At 43.0% G+C, this 12737-nt stretch overlaps 1 protein-coding gene across 2 annotated transcripts in view; it reads right to left on the bottom strand.

The window, feature by feature from the left end:
• FERMT2 (FERM domain containing kindlin 2) overlaps nucleotides 1-12737 on the bottom strand; it is a 133986-nt gene that overhangs the window by 98425 nt on the left and 22824 nt on the right. The window lies entirely within an intron of this gene.

Raw genomic sequence — 12737 nt, 5'->3', positions numbered from 1 at the left:
TTTCTTGCAAAGACCTAGAATGAGATGAAACTCTTTAGAACATGGAATCCACAAATGCTAGGAGACCAAACTCTTACCGTGATGTGGACTATGCAATGAATAAGGTCAATAAAACAGAAGATGATACAAGGTACTCCATGAATGTGTCTAATCCTCTTCTAATTTCAACTAAATGACTGGCCATCATCACTACAGAAAGGTGTTAATTGTCTTGCCTCCCAAGACATTCAAAATCCTATACAAAAGCACTATTTTTTTAGAACTACGATCACACCAACTGTATTTTGTTTGTACTGCTTGTGTTGCTTCATTTAGCTACAGCAAAACACTAAACTCCCCAAAATCATTATTAGCAGAGACACAGCCACATAAGCAAAACAAACCCAGTGATAAAGTACTTTGAGGCATAGAATCAGAGTTGGAAGGGACCTCCAGGGACATCTAGCCCAACCCTCTTTAAAATGCAGGAAATTCACAATTACCTCCCCCCCCCACACCCCCAGTGGCGCAGAGTAAGCTGCAGTACTGCAGTCAAAAGCTCTGCTTACGACCTAAGTTCGATCCCAATGGAAGTCAGTTTCAGGTAGCCGGCTCAAGGTTGACTCAGCCTTCCATCCTTCCAAGGTCAGTAAAATGAGTACCTGGCTTGCTGGGGGTAAAGTGTAGATGACTGGGGAAGGCAACAGGAAACCACCCTGTAAACATAGTCTGCCTAGTAAATGTCGGGATGTGTCATCACCCCACGGGTCAGTAATGCTTGCACAGGGGACTACCTTTACCTACACCCCAGTGACCCCTACTCCATGCTCAGAAGATGGCAAAAAACCTCCCAAGATCTCTGGCCAATCTGGCCTTGAGGAAAATTCCTTACTGACCTCAAAGTGGTGATGGACATTACCCTGGGCATGTAAGAAAGGGACACGAAAGCCGAGCACTGATGCAACCATTCCTGTCCTCCCTCTCATGATCCCACTGGTTTCCAGAACACTTCCCATGTACACTTATATGCCTTACCATGATAGGTCCCCTACTACAACTGGTGAGAAGACCTGGCTCCAGCCCACTGTTCACAATATTAATCCCCCCAAACACATCAGCAGGGGGGGGAAATCAATCAATAAGTCACTCTTTGGGTTCTAAGTGTTGTGGCAGAACTCAGTCACTACAGCATTCATTAATTCACACCAACAATAATTCTTCATAGATGAAGAAGATGAAGACAAAGAAGAAGAAGAAGAGTTGGTTTTTATATGCTGACTTTCTCTATTTTAAGGAGAATCAAACCGGTTTACAATCTCCTTCCCTTCCCCTCCCCACAACAGACACCATGTGAGGCAGATGGGGATGAGAGAGTTTGAAAAGAGCTGTGACTGGCCCAAGGTCACCCAGCTGGCTTCATGTGTAGGAGTGGGGAAACCAACCCGGTTCACCAGAACTGCAGCTCATGTGGAGGAGCGGGGAATCAAACCCAGTTCTCCAGATTAGAGTCCACCACTCTTAACCGCTACACCACTATAACACGGACTGCAAGATTCTTGGGGCAATAACTGCCCTTTTACCATGCCCAAAGGCCACACGGAAGGCTATTTTGTTCAACATCCGAATACTTTGGGAAAACAGGTCAAATCTCCTTCCCAACGTAAGAGGCAAACATCCACAGAGGTAATGAGCAGGGACTCTGCTTTTTTACAGCCCTTGCATTGTGGGTCTTTATTAATCATCAATCACTCCTCTTTGTGCCCTTTGTATATGAAGTCTGTTTTACACAGGAAAGACTGTTCAGTCTTATCACTCATATCTTCTATGTGCAACTTACAGGAAAAAAATGAAAAAGAGTTACTGGAACAGAAAGCTCCTACCAATGGATGAGAAATCCCCGGCTAGCATCCACTGTACCAGGCCAACTGCCCTTCCAACTTGATATCCTGTTTGTAGCAGTGGCCAATGCTGGAGGCGAAAAAATAAAAGGAAAGTGATGATGTAATTCTCTTTTCCCCCCTCACTCGCTCAACTAAGGCCATCCTGGACAGGAAGTTGTGTGTGTGTTAAGTGTCGTCAAGTCGCTCCAAAATGTTCTATTGTTAACAGCCTTGTTCAAGTCTTGCAAACTTAGGGCCGTGGCTTCCTTTATAGAACCAGTCCATCTCCTGTTGGGTCTTCCTCTTTTCCTGCTGCCTTCCACCTTTCCTAGCATTACTGTCTTTTCCAATGGTCTTCTCTAAATGTGACCAAAGTATGATAGCCTCAGTTTAGTCATTTTAGCTTCTAGGGAGAGCGCAGGCTTGATTTGATCTAGAACCCACTTGTTTTTTGGGTGGTCCACGGTATCCATAACACTCTCCTCCAACACCACATTTCAAAGGAATACTTTCTTCCTGTCAACTTTCTCCAATGTCCAGGCTTTCATACCCATAAATAGTAACAGGGAATACTATGGCATGAATTAACTTGATCTTGGTTGTCAGTGACTCATACTTACACTTAAGAATTTCATGAACAACTTGGTCAATGGCAAAACCTTCTTCTCTTTAACTTTGACAATATCCCAAGGCACAGAATTCCACAGATTCACAGTGCGCTGATCAAAGCACTTCCTTTGCTTTAAATATTTTTATACGTCAGGGACACTTAACTTGCTGCATGCTTGTCTACTTATCTGAAATTTTATATTCCATGTTTTCACCCACAAGGGCATTCTTGGAGGCTGAGAAGAACATGTATAGACCTCTCTACTCTTTCGTCAGCATCAAATTTTGAAATGCCCTCTGTAGCAAAACAAGGTACTGGATTGTAACTCGAGGTGGGAGAGGTTGACCAGTGTGTGTGTTGGGGGGGGGGCAATCATGTCAATAACTTCCATGAGCTTCTCATTCCATGCTCTTACCATTATCTCAACAGAGAAAAATTCATTAACAATTTCTTGTTATAAGGATTAATTCAAGGGTGTGAAGGACACTGGAGAATCAGTGTGGTGTAACAAAGAGTTGGACTAGGACTGGAAAGGCCTCAGTTCAAATCCTCATCAAGCCTATTTGGTTGACCACAGGCTAGTCACATTTTCTCAGCCTAAACCAACTCACAGGACTGTTGTGGAGATATTTATATTGTAAGCTGCCTTGGGTTCCTCAAGGGAGAAAGGCGGCTTATGTTTTAAATAAGCAATTAAACAAAAAATAAAGGGGGGAGAATAATTTCCCTTAAGGAAGTATGAGATAAATATTCAGTATCTACATATAAATATGCAGTTCCACTCTGCAGATGAGAGCCGGTGTAGTGGTTAAGAGCAGTAGTTTGGAGCGGTGGAGTTTGATCTGGAGAACCGGGTTTGAATCCCCAATCCTCCACATGAGCAGCAGAAGCTAATCTGGTGAACTGGATTTGTTTCCCCACTCCTACACACAAAGCCAGCTGAGTGACCTTGGGCTAGTCACAGCTCTCTTAGAGCACTCACAGCCTCGGCTACCTCACAGGGTGTCTGTTGTGGGAAGGGGAAGGTGATTGTAAGCCGTTTTGATTCTTCCTTAAGTGGTAGAGAAAGTCGGCATATAAAAACCAACTCTTCTTCTCCTCCTCCTCCTCCTCCTCTGCCATTATGGTTAGTATATGTCAAGAAACTTATTTCTAAGTTTGTTCTGTTGCTATCATACAGATCAAAGGCTAGACCATGACACCAATTCAGCCCATAGGAAAGCACCGTTATGAAGCAAAAGCTCCCATGTCTCCTCAGAACCCATTATCAACATGCAAAATTTGTGCAGATCTAGTCATATGACAGATGTTATAGATATTATGTTCAGCAATGCTTATATCAACCCCATTGCCCTGCATTTGATCAGACATTATCAACTGTACAAAAAGGAAACAGTCATGCAAGACTGATGTCTAAGAGGAAAGGTTTGTTTTTTTACTCCATCAAAAACATTTATCTTATGCATCAGGTTCTTGTTTCAAGATTCACTTATTATTGCATAAAGATAAAATATGCAGGTTTGTTACTAGAACTACAGCTAACAGAAAGAGACTGAAAAAGGTAGAATTTGAGGTGTCAACAAAACTAAGTGAAGATGGGGTTCCATTTTCTGAATTCCCAGCATTTTAACATAGCGCTCTTTATTTTAAGTTCATCATATAAAACAAACCTTTCAACAGTAGAAGGTTAAACATAGTATTGTAAATATACAGTATAGTATGAGTATGAAATGTATCGGTGAGAAGAAAGCTTACAGGAAGAAAGTAGACTCCATTAAAATGTGATATTGGAGGAGGGAATTACAGATAATGTAGACCACAAAAACACAAATAAGTGGGTTCTAGATCAAATCAAGCCTGAACTGTCCCTAGAAGCTAAAATGACTATACTGAGGCTATCGTAATTTGAACACATTATGAGAAGACAGAAGTCACTGGAAAAGACAATAATGCTAGGAAAAGTAGAAGGCAGCAGGAAAAGAGGAAGACCCAAAAGGAGATGGATTGGTTCTATAAAGGAAGCCACAGCCCCTCACTTTGCAAGACTTGAGCAAGGATGTCAACAATAGGACGTTTTGGAGGACAGATTCATAAGGTCACCATGAGTCGGAAGCAACTTGACAGCACTTAATACACACACACATAAATATATAACACATATTCCAATAGCTGATCTGTTACCCATTAATGCTTTTACAGAAATCATATGTTAGATTCAGCTAGAAGAGCTTAATATATACAAATCAGGATTTTTTTGGAAACGTATCCAAGATCAAGGTAGCCCCAGTCTACATGTATTCTACACAGGGAGAATTTCCAGTTTTTTTTAAAAAAGTTCAATGATCAGGTACACAAGGTCCCTCAAATCAGACCTGGACCGCAGTGAGGGGGGAGGGGACTAAACACACAATTTTTTTGATCTAAAATGGCCTGGTGGAGCTGCTATCTGCCTCATTGTGCGGTGACTTCTCTGATGCGGCCCTAAAAGAACAAGTCAACCTCTTGTTGAGAGAGCCAGTGTAGTGTAGTGGTTAGGAGTGGAGGACGCTAATCTGGAGAACTGGGTTTGATTTCCCATTCCTACACATGAAGTCAACTACGTAGTCAGTTCTCTTAGAACTCTCTCAGCCCCCCCACCTCACAGGGTGTCTGTTGTGGGGAGGGAAAGGGAAGGCGATTCTAAGTCAGTTTGAGACTTCTCCTGCTGCTGCTGCTGTTTCTGCTGCTTCTGCTTCTTCTCGTGTTAAGATCATGCCATAGTGCTGGTTATGGCTTTTTTTTTAATGAAAAGCTTCCTCCCTATGTAGCACAAACAAGTTCTGCACTTGATGACCATTTCGGAAGAGCCCAGAAAAGATCTGTTTGTTTGATTTTTACCCCACCATTTCCCAACTGAGGTCACGCAAAACAGCACCACCTATGGGCAGGGTAATGTGCACGCCATGAGCACAGAATGTGGTATCAGGCAGAAAACTTAGCTCTCAGCAAGTTCTCGGCCGCTACAGCTGAAGAGGTAAACCTACTGAAGTCTCAGAAGCCAGAGAAAGTGCTGAAGAAGATTCCCAGCAGCTGGTGACAGGGCTTTAGCGCCCTATGTAGTTCCTTGCCTTTTCCCATGACCAACAAAACCAGAATTATGCAAAATACGATGTTTCTTCAATTTATTTACTGTGTGAATACATACATATTTTCAAAAACAGTGTTTATGGAGCAAGGAGACTCATAACAACATGTTATTCCCACATAAGCTTCTGTGCCCATTTCTTCAGATGAAGTAGTAGTGTCTAGTCTAGGGGTGTCAAACATATGGCCTGCGGGCCGGATCTGGCTCCTTGAGAGCTCTTATATGGCCCACGAGGCAGCCATCTGGGCTGGCGAGGCATGGCCCAGCCCAACTAAGTGACATTTATGTCATATCTGGTCCTTGTAACAAATGGGTTCGACACCCCTGATCTAGTCCATGAAAGTTTATGCTAGAATAAAGCCTTACTAGTCTGTTGCAACAAGCAGCAATCTAGTGGCACCTTAAAAACTAATATGTAATTGGGAACAATCCTGAGAGGGTCTACTCTGAATTGTACTCAAGTCTATTCAGCAGGGTTTTTTTTTTTAAGGATTGGAGAGTATGACTCATAATTCAGCTAATGCTGGGGCAGATTTTCTTTCTAATGCAAAGCAATTCCAAGCCCTGGCTTTAGCCTCTTTACCTAACAACTGTAGCAAAAAGAAGCACTTTCCTTTGGATTAAGTGGAATTATAGGGTGAGAGATAGAAGGACTCTTTGCCCTACTTGCCAAGCATGGAAAACAGCTTTAGCTGCCACGGCAAAAACTTTATATCACAACAACTAATTTAAAGTCATAAGACTGGGCTGACAAACAAGAAACATCCAAACAACTGTTTGAATAATCTACTTTATGCTCTCTTTAAATTTCTAAAACAGAAAATTCCTACCAAGGGAGAGAGAAAAAGGAAAAACAAAATTGAATTTAGACAGTTATCCTTGTACCAGCTTCATTTTTGAAAAAAAGATTAAACTTGGATTCTTCTTCTGTCAAAAGTAAACTCTGCTGGCCAGAAAGCAGGAGTGGCAGCCATGATTCTCGACAGCATTACACCATCAAATTAAACAAAACCAAATATAGAAAAAGCATGCAGCTTGCAGCGAGACCTGGCTGCTCTCAAAGAATCTGTCAAACCATCACAATGAACTCTGGTCCAAATTGGCAGTACCTGAAAAATGCGGGGGGAGGGGGGTGTGGAGAGAACAGGCTTGGCACTGAAAGCAGAATAATTTTCTCCATCACCAGGACCTTCTGCTGTTTAAGGTTTGGACGTCTGTGGCTGATTCTAGATTACCACAGTTCACTGACTTTAGCATCCTTCAGAAAAGCCTCAGCTAATATAAACCTTTTTTTTTTAAGCAAAACCACAGACTGGCAAACAAAAATGGTAAGTAAATACAAACTGAACTAGCCTTTAAAAAAAATTCAAGTGACCTAACCATTTCCACATTCAACATTTGTAAACATCTTATGATACCAGTTTCTGAGAATGTGGAACACAACAGCATAGGGCAGATTTAATGGGGAGGGGTTGTGGCTCAGTGGTAGAGCATCTGCTTGGCATGCAGAAGGTCCCAGGTTCAATCCCCGGCATCTCCAATTAAAGGGACTAGGCAAGTAGGTGATGTGAAAGACCCCTGCCTGAGACCCTGGAGAGCCGCTGCCAGTCTGAGTAGACTATACTGACTTTGATGAACCAAAGGTCTGATTCAGTATAAGGCAGCTTCATGTGTTCAAGATGGTCAGGGAAGGGGCTGTGGCTCAGTGGTAGAGCAACTGCTTGGCATGCAGAACGTCCCAGGTTCAATCCCTGGCATCTCCAGTTAAAGGGACTAGGCAGGTAGGTGATGTGAAAGACCCCTGCCTGAGTCCCTGGAGAGCTGCTGCCAGTCTGAGTAGACAATACTGATTCAATATAACGCAGCTTCATGTGTAAGTTTAAGGCAGCTTCATGTCTTCATGTGTTAATGCTGCTGATTTTCCAGCTATGGTTAAGAGACTGGGAGGAGGACTGTGCAGTCCTGTCATCAATCCCCACTTGAGGCTTTAATTATGGTTTAACTGCATTATATATGCACCAGTAGTCATAGAGAGCTAGAGAGTGGTATAGTGGTTATGGTGTCGGACAAGGATCTGGGAGACCCGGGTTCGAATCCCCACTCTGCCACGGAAGCTTGCTGGGTGACCTTGGGCCAGTCACACACTCTCAGCCTCGACCCTGGCAAGTATCTAGATGGGAAACCTCCAAGGAATACCAGGGGTGTAATGCGGAGGCAGGCAATGGCAAACCACCTCTGAGCATATCTTGCCTTGAAACCCCTCTGGGGTCGCCATAAGTCAGCTGTGACTTGATGGCAAAAAAAAAAAAAAGGCATAGTTAATGCTAACTATGCTAGTTAACATTAGAGAGCTAATGCCAACGCTCTCTTGGCCAGGACTTGTAGATCCATTCAAACCTCACATTTACAGGAATCCTGGTACAAAGTTTGTTTGTTTGTTTTGTTTTGACAAGTCAAAGCCAACATATGTCAACCCTGTGGGGTTTTCAAGGCAAGAGACATTCAGAGGTGGTTTGCCATTGCCTGCCTCTGCGTAATGACCCTGGTATTCCTTGGTGGTCTCCAATCCAGATACTAACCAGGGCCGACCCTGCTTGGTTTCCAAGATCGGACAAACCAGGCTGGGCCATCCAGGTTAGGGCCCGATACAGTTACCCATGGTTTTATCAGATGACATCGGCATCAACGTTAACATGGTTCAGACCCAACAAAATAAGGGGAGGAGAAATTAATACTGAAGAGAAGGAGGAAGACCGAGCACCAAGCTCACAGCCTGTTATCAAACAATTACATTAGCAATACGCCAGGAAGTGCATGTTTTCAGACTCTCTTCTGCAACTGTAAAGAGTAGGAAACACATAGCAGAATTGGCAACACAGCAGGCTCAACACAGCATTCTAACAATACTCTTCACGAGGGCAGGGAACTTATGCAGAAGAATGACTGGGGGGGAGGTAAATATTAAATTTTATCCACATTGCAATTTTAAAAATACAAAAAAAATTAATAAAAAGTTTTGCCTAATGAAAATGTAAGAACCTCTCTTTTTTATTTCCTTATTCGATTAACTTAAAAGGTGCCTATTTTATTCAAACTATTGCTGATCAGGTATAATTTAGGGCTAGAGAGCTCTATTGCATCTCTAGAGATCTCTAACCACAAATGTTAGAACAATCAGCAAAAACCTAACATCGCAAGAACTGCACATCTGGGATTCCCTAACTGGCATACACGCTTTATTTATAATTTAGCACATTTAAGATGAATACATGCAATTTAGTTTGCAAACAATTGCACCAGCTACATAGGAAACTGAATCAGATGTTTTAAAGAGACAAGGTGCCACCAATTATATGAGCATCGTAATGAAGGATGCAGTCTACCAAGCCGTTCTTCCATGTAGGTTCCAAGAAATGAATACGAGTCGTAAACCCATCCCTGTACATCTTTAACTTATAATTATAGTAAAACTAAGGACCCCCAACTCCAAGACATTCAGCCCGTGATAGATCTGCAACATCAGACCATCCAAAGGCTGTTTCAAAATATAAGCAACAATTAACCTTTCAAAGAGGAAAAAGAATCAGAGTTCAGTAGAGTGGGGTGGAAGGGTAGAACAGACAAAGGCTCTTTTAACCCCAGGTATTAGACATGGCACCCTGACCTGGATGGCCCAGGCTAGCTCAATCTCATCAGATCTTGGAAGCTAAGTAGGGCCAGCCCTGGTTAATACTTGGATGGGAGACCACCTTTCTTTCTTTCCCCCTGTTCTTAGACCAGGGTCTTGAACAATAAAACCATAAAACTTAAATAAGACCCATCTATAAAAACACCTCCCTTCATCTCTTCCCTGCAGCCTCCAAAAACCGAGCAACAAAATAAGTATGCTGAGGGTCAAAGTCCTCTAAGAGGAACTTAACCTTTTGCTCCAAAGTTGCTTGAGAAGATGCAGACCATTGGTTAAAACATTATATAATCCATTTTCGCCTAAGTTGGTATACATAAGGACAATGCAAAAGGATATGTACCAAGGAGTCCACTGAAGAGGGCAGGGACACAGCCAATCTGAAAAAGGGATCTTTAGCATACGGTCCAGCAAAAAAGGGATCTTTAGCATACGGTCCATTGAAAAAGGGCCATTAAATCTTGAAAGCATAAAGATTCTAGATGGGAGACCACCATTGTTATACAGAGGCAAGCAATGGAAAGCCACCTCTGAATGTCTCTTGCCTTGAAAACCCTATGGGGTTGCCATAAGTCAGCTATGACTTCATGGCACTTCCCACTGCCACCACTGGACATACCAAATGTCCTGGTTTTTAATGCAACTGCCTCCTTATCTGTGAAACTACAGAAGAGGACTTGTAGACAACCAAGTTTGCAAAATTGGTATAGCTGATGGTTCCATATAGTTTCACTAGGTGATCTGGAAGCCATATGGAATCAAGGCGGCTAATCATCAAGGCCAACCTTATGCTCATATTTGAGGTTGTAGATCTCTTAGACTAGCCCACCTCTGGAGACATATGAAATCAATTAGATTCCAGAACTCTGGGAAATTTTTCTGACACTCTTAACTGGAGCTCAATTCAGATGTAACCTTTCCAGAATAGGGGCGGTTTTTGCACAGTACAAGTCCCACACTGACCTAATAAATTTAAGAATTTACACAGCAGATTCCAGTTCAGCCAAATAGCCTTCTCTCTCACATGTTCTGAGGTTTATTGAATGCATTAACACTTAAGTAGTTAGAAAAATATAGTTGGTGGTTATTACTGGTTAGGGCTTGGATGAGAGGCCACCAAGGAAGCCCAGGGTTGCTACACGAGGACAGACAATGGCAAACCATCTCTTGCCTTGAAACCCCTACAGGGTTGCTGTAAATCCCCTGCAAGTTGATGGCCCTTTTCCAGCACCACCAAATAGCTTCAGTGAATACAGTTTAGATACGGTAATATTGCTTTTCCACAGGAACTTTACATTTAAGAGTTACAATGAGCATCTTAGAAGCCACTGAGATAGAAATAAGTATTTTTTTCTCTGCCTGGTTTGCTAAGGTGAATGTAGTCTAAACATATTTAAAACACAGAACTGTCTTTTGCTAGCACTGAATGGTTAAATCTGTTCATCAGTTTCAGTCTTCTCCCTTTCACCCCCAACCTAATTTCCCCCTAACAAAACAGAGGTGCTCGTATTTGTGCATGTTTTGGAATAAATAGCTACATTCAGACAAACATGAAGGAAACCTGTTCTGAAATTCGAAAACTGAATATTTTAAGGGAGCTTGTTTGGCTGGAAGTTTAACAACTACTAAGATCCCTGCTTCTTTCCTTACAATACAATCTAGAGATTCCCAACCCAAAAACGTTGGTGCCAACAAAACAAGTTCTGTGATTTGGGGTGGGAATATGGAGGCATTTAAAAAGGACAGACTCTCCCATACGCCCCCCTACAGCAGGGGTGTCGAAGTCATTTGTCACGAGGGCCAGATATGACATTAATGTCACTTGGTCAGGCCAGGCCATGCCTTGCCATCCCAGATTGGGACTGGAGGGGGTGGCTGGATAAGAGCTCTCAAGGGGGTGGCTGGATAAGAGCTCTCAAGGGGGTGGCTGGATAAGAGCTCTCAAGGGGGTGGCTGGATAAGAGCTCTCAAGGGGGCGGATCCAGCCCCCAGCCCTTATGTTTGACACCCCTGTACTACAGTATCACCCCTGTACTACTGGCTGTTCCCCACTTCATGTAGCCCGGCTGGAATTAATTTGAGACCTTGCTTTTTCTATAGCAGCACCCACCCTGTGCAAAAGGCTACCTGAAGAGATGAGGAGGGCGCGATCTCTAGAAGATTTTAGGAGACACTGCAAGGCCATTTTATTCATTAGGGGGTTTAATAGGGTTTAGGTTGTAGGCATTTTTTGGAGGGAGGGGGTTATTTTGGGATCAATTATACTTATAAATTGGGATTTATAAGCTGCCTTGAACCACAAATGAAAAGTGGGGTATAAATATTTTTGTTGTTTTTTTGCTGTTAAATCACAGCTGACTTATGGCGATCCCGTAGAGTTTTTAAGGCAAGAGACGTTGGAAGGTGGTATGCCACTGCCTGCCTCCGTGTTACGCCCCTAGAATTCCTTGGAGGTCTCCCATCCAAACACTTGCAAGGGTCAAAGTTGAGAGTGTTTGGATGGGATTTAGATAAGGAAATCATTCATGCCTTTGTATCTCCAAAGCTAAATTCCTGTAATGCCCCAGGTAAAGCTGCCCTTGAAAAGAGTCTTAAAAAGAGTGAAGCTGAAGAATACAATGTGATTGTCCCACAGGAGTATGCATCAATATCTTCCCTGCCTCCCATGATCCTACGGGATAATACAAGGCACTGGTTCCGCCTCCCCTCTGCCCAATCATACCCTCTAAGCACCCACGCAACATGCTAGAACACCTTTACGGAGCAATCCTAAACAGAGTTACACCCTGCGAAACATACTGACTTCAATGGACTTAATAATTCTGCTTAGGAAGAAGAAGAAGAGTTGGTTTTTATATGCCGACTTTCTCTCCCACTAAAGGAAGAATCAAACCAGCCTACAATCTCCTTCCCTTCCCTCCCCACAACAGACACCCTGTGGGGTAGGTGGAGCTGAGAGAGCTCCAAGAGAGCTGTGACTAGCCCAAGGTCACCCAGCTGGCTTCATGTGGAGGAGTGGGGAGACCAACCCAGTTCACCAGATTAGCCTCTGCTGCTCATGTGGAGGAGGAGAGAGGAATCAAACCCAGTTCACCAGATCAGAGTCCACCACTCCAAACCGCTGTTAACCACTACATCACACTGGCTCCCACAATATAGTTCTGCTTAGGATTGCTCTGGAACCCATACAGGACAGTGTTCTGATACCTGCACCTCAGGTTTAGAACTTCCCTCTTGTTCCAGAGGACGATTTAAGTCTTTTGATCAACAAGCATTTGAAAAGTCAGACATCAGCCTATTTTAAGATGAACAGATTTTAAATTCTGATTTTTATAATATTTTAAGCTGCAAGGTTCTGTAACATTACCACCTGCCTTGATGAAGCGCAGCATAAGCCTAACAATGAATTAAATCATCTTAATTATTGTGCATCTAACCTGGATGGCCCAGGCTAGCCTG

This window comes from Euleptes europaea, chromosome 6, assembly GCF_029931775.1.
Source record: "Euleptes europaea isolate rEulEur1 chromosome 6, rEulEur1.hap1, whole genome shotgun sequence".
Taxonomy (NCBI): domain Eukaryota; kingdom Metazoa; phylum Chordata; class Lepidosauria; order Squamata; family Sphaerodactylidae; genus Euleptes; species Euleptes europaea.
This window is presented reverse-complemented; position numbering and strand designations above follow the sequence as displayed.